Source organism: Taudactylus pleione, unplaced genomic scaffold (assembly GCF_031769625.1).
Source record: "Taudactylus pleione unplaced genomic scaffold, aTauple2 ptg001301l, whole genome shotgun sequence".
NCBI classification, from domain to species: domain Eukaryota; kingdom Metazoa; phylum Chordata; class Amphibia; order Anura; family Myobatrachidae; genus Taudactylus; species Taudactylus pleione.
The window spans coordinates 1,424,121-1,429,031 of record NW_028285701.1 but is presented as its reverse complement, the minus strand read 5'-3'; positions in this window follow the sequence as shown (position 1 = coordinate 1,429,031).

Below are 4,911 nucleotides of genomic sequence, written 5' to 3'. Positions count from 1 at the left end.
TGCGGCTACAGCGCACACAATTCACAAACACAGAAAATAATTTTTTTTTCGTTTGGACTGGAGTGTACTTTGGGGGTTACAGCACCCTTTAATGGTCAAGCCAGCCGGCCCTTTACCTATGACACAGGCGCACGCTTGGCACTACTTTGTTGATGCACGTGCTGCTACTGCGCACACAATTCACAAACACAGAAAATATATATTTCTTTGGTTTGGAGTGTACTTTGGGGGTTACAGTACCCTTTAATGGTCAAGCCAGCGGCCCTTTACTTATAACACAGGCGCACGCTTCGCTCTACTTTGTTGATGCACGTGCGGCTACTGCGCACACAATTCACAAACACAGAAAATAATTTTTTTTTTGGTTTGGACTGGAGTGTACTTACGGGGTTACAGCAACCTTTAACGGTCAAGCCAGCCGGCCCTTTACTTATGACACAGGCGCACGCTTGGCACTACTTTGTTGATGTACGTGCGGCTACTGCGCACACAATTCACAAACACAGAAAAAATATTTTGTTATTTGGTTTGGACAGGAGTGTACTTTGGGGGGTAACAGCACCCTTTAACGGTCAAGCCAGCCGGCCCTTTACTTATGACACAGGCGCACGCTTGGCACTACTTTGTTGATGCACGTGCGGCTACTGCGCACACAATTCACAAACACAGAAAATAATTTTCTTTTTGGTTTGGACTGGAGTGTTCTTTGGGGGTTACAGCACCCTTTAGCGGTCAAGCCAGCCGGCCCTTTACTTATGACACAGGCGCACGCTTGGCACTACTTTGTTGATGCACGTGCGGCTACTGCGCACACAATTCACAAACACAGAAAATAATTTTTTTTTTGGTTTGGACTGGAGTGTACTTACGGGGTTACAGCACCCTTTAACGGTCAAGCCAGCTGGCCCTTTACTTATGACACAGGCGCACGCTTGGCACTACTTTGTTGATGTACGTGCGGCTACTGCGCACACAATTCACAAACACAGAAAAAAAATTTTGTTATTTGGTTTGGAGTGTACTTTGGGGGTTACAGCACCCTTTAACGGTCAAGCCAGCCGGCCCTTTAATTATGACACAGGCGCACGCTTGGCACTACTTTGTTGATGCACGTGCGGCTACTGCGCACACAATTCACAAACACAGAAAATAATTTTCTTTTTGGTTTGGACTGGAGTGTACTTACGGGGTTACAGCACCCTTTAACGGTCAGGCCAGCCGGCCCTTTACTTATGACACAGGCGCACGCTTGGCACTACTTTGTTGATGTACGTGCGGCTACTGCGCACACAATTCACAAACACAGAAAAAATATTTTGTTATTTGGTTTGGAGTGTACTTTGGGGGTTACAGCACCCTTTAACGGTCAAGCCAGCCGGCCCTTTAATTATGACACAGGCGCACGCTTGGCACTACTTTGTTGATGCACGTGCGGCTACTGCGCACACAATTCACAAACACAGAAAATAATTTTCTTTTTGGTTTGGACTGGAGTGTACTTTGGGGGTTACAGCACCCTTTAACGGTCAAGCCAGCCGGCCCTTTACTTATGACACAGGCGCACGCTTGGCACTACTTTGTTGATGGATGTGCGGCTACTGCGCACACAATTCTCAAACACAGAAAAAATATTTTGTTATTTGGTTTGGAGTGTACTGTGGGGGTTACAGCACCCTTTAACGGTCAAGCCAGCTGGCCCTTTACTTATGACACAGGCGCACGCTTGGCACTACTTTGTTGATGCACATGCGGCTACTGCGCACACAATTCACAAACACTGAAAATAATTTTTTTTTGGTTTGGAGTGTACTTTTGGGGTTACAGCACCCTTTAACGGTCAAGCAAGCCGGCCCTTTACTTATGAAACAGGCGCACGCTTGGCACTACTTTGTTGATGCACGTGCAGCTACTGCGCACACAATTCACAAACACAGAAAATTATTTTTTTTTTGGTTTGGACTGGAGTGTACTTTGGGAGTTACAGCACCCTTTAATGGTCAAGCCAGCCGGCCCTTTACTTATGACACAGGCGCACGCTTCGTACTACTTTGTTGATGCACATGCGGCTACTGCGCACACAATTCACAAACACAGAAAATATTTTTTTTTTTTCCGTTAGGACTGGAGTGTACTTTGGGGGTTACAGCACCCTTTAATGGTCAAGCCAGCCGGCCCTTTACTTATGACACAGGCGCACGCTTGGCACTACTTTGTTGATGCAAGTGCGGCTACTGCGCACACAATTCACAAACACAGAAAATATATATTTTTTTGGTTTGGAGTGTACTTTGGGGGTTACAGCACCCTCTAACGGTCAAGCCAGCCGGCCCTTTACTTATGACACAGGCGCACGCTTGGCACTACTTTGTTGATGCACGTGCGGCTACTGCGCACACAATTCACAAACACAGAAAAAATATTTTGTTATTTGGTTTGGAGTGTACTTTGGGGGTTACAGCACCCTTTAACTGTCAAGCCAGCTGGCCCTTTACTTATGACACAGGCGCACGCTTGGCACTACTTTGTTGATGCACGTGCGGCTACTGCGCACACAATTCACAAACACAGAAAATATATATTTTTTTGGTTTGGAGTGTACTTTGGGGGTTACAGTACCCTTTAACGGTCAAGCCAGCCGGCCCTTTACTTATGACACAGGCGCACGCTTCGCTCTACTTTGTTGATGCACGTGCGGCTACTGCGCACACAATTCACAAACACAGAAAATAATTTTTTTTTTGGTTTGGACTGGAGTGTACTTACGGGGTTACAGCACCCTTTAACGGTCAAGCCAGCCGGCCCTTTACTTATGACACAGGCGCACGCTTGGCACTACTTTGTTGATGTACGTGCGGCTACTGCGCACACAATTCACAAACACAGAAAAAATATTTTGTTATTTGGTTTGGACAGGAGTGTTCTTTGGGAGTTACAGCACCCTTTAACGGTCAAGCCAGCCGGCCCTTTACTTATGACACAGGCGCACGCTTGGCACTACTTTGTTGATATACGTGCGGCTACTGCGCACACAATTCACAAACACAGAAAAAATATTTTATTATTTGGTTTGGAGTGTACTTTGGGGGGTAACAGCACCCTTTAACGGTCAAGCCAGCCGGCCCTTTACTTATGACACAGGCGCACGCTTGGCACTACTTTGTTGATGCACGTGCGGCTACTGCGCACACAATTCACAAACACAGAAAATAATTTTCTTTTTGGTTTGGACTGGAGTGTACTTTGGGGGTTACAGCACCCTTTAATGGTCAAGCCAGCCGGCCCTTTACTTATGACACAGGCGCACGCTTGGCACTACTTTGTTGATGCACGTGCGGCTACTGCGCACACAATTCACAAACACAGAAAATTATTTTTTTTTTTGGTTTGGACTGGAGTGTACTTACGGGGTTACAGCACCCTTTAACGGTCAAGCCAGCCGGCCCTTTACTTATGACACAGGCGCACGCTTGGCACTACTTTGTTGATGTACGTGCGGCTACTGCGCACACAATTCACAAACACAGAAAAAATATTTTGTTATTTGGTTTGGAGTGTACTTTGGGGGTTACAGCACCCTTTAACGGTCAAACCAGCCGGCCCTTTAATTATGACACAGGCGCACGCTTGGCACTACTTTGTTGATGCACGTGCGGCTACTGCGCACACAATTCACAAACACAGAAAATAATTTTCTTTTTGGTTTGGACTGGAGTGTACTTTGGAGGTTACAGCACCCTTTAACGGTCAAGCCAGCCGGCCCTTTACTTATGACACAGGCGCACGCTTGGCACTACTTTGTTGAAGGACGTGCGGCTACTGCGCACACAATTCTCAAACACAGAAAAAATATTTTGTTATTTGGTTTGGAGTGTACTTTGGGGGTTACAGCACCCTTTAACGGTCAAGCCAGCTGGCCCTTTACTTATGACACAGGCGCACGCTTGGCACTACTTTGTTGATGCACATGCGGCTACTGCGCACTCAATTCACAAACACTGAAAATAATTTTTTTTTGGTTTGGAGTGTACTTTGGGGGTTACAGCACCCTTTAACGGTCAAGCAAGCTGGCCCTTTACTTATGAAACAGGCGCACGCTTGGCACTACTTTGTTGATGCACGTGCAGCTACTGCGCACACAATTCACAAACACAGAAAATAATTTTTTTTTTTGGTTTGGACTGGAGTGTACTTTGGGAGTTACAGCACCCTTTAATGGTCAAGCCAGCCGGCCCTTTACTTATGACACAGGCGCACGCTTCGCACTACTTTGTTGATGCACATGCGGCTACTGCGCACACAATTCACAAACACAGAAAATATTTTTTTTTTTCGTTAGGACTGGAGTGTACTTTGGGGGTTACAGCACCCTTTAATGGTCAAGCCAGCCGGCCCTTTACTTATGACACAGGCGCACGCTTGGCACTACTTTGTTGATGCACGTGCGGCTACTGCGCACACAATTCACAAACACAGAAAATATATATTTTTTTGGTTTGGAGTGTACTTTGGGGGTTACAGCACCCTTTAACGGTCAAGCCAGCCGGCCCTTTACTTATGACACAGGCGCACGCTTGGCACTACTTTGTTGATGCACGTGCGGCTACTGCGCACACAATTCACAAACACAGAAAAAATATTTCGTTATTTGGTTTGGAGTGTACTTTGGGGGTTACAGCACCCTTTAACGGTCAAGCCAGCCGGCCCTTTACTTATGACACAGGCGCACGCTTGGCACTACTTTGTTGATGCACGTGCGGCTACTGCGCACACAATTCTCAAACACAGAAAAAATATTTTGATATTTGGTTTGGAGTGTACTTTGCGGGTTACAGCACCCTTTAACGGTCAAGCCAGCCGGCCCTTTACTTATGACACAGGCGCACGCTTGGCACTACTTTGTTGATGCACGTG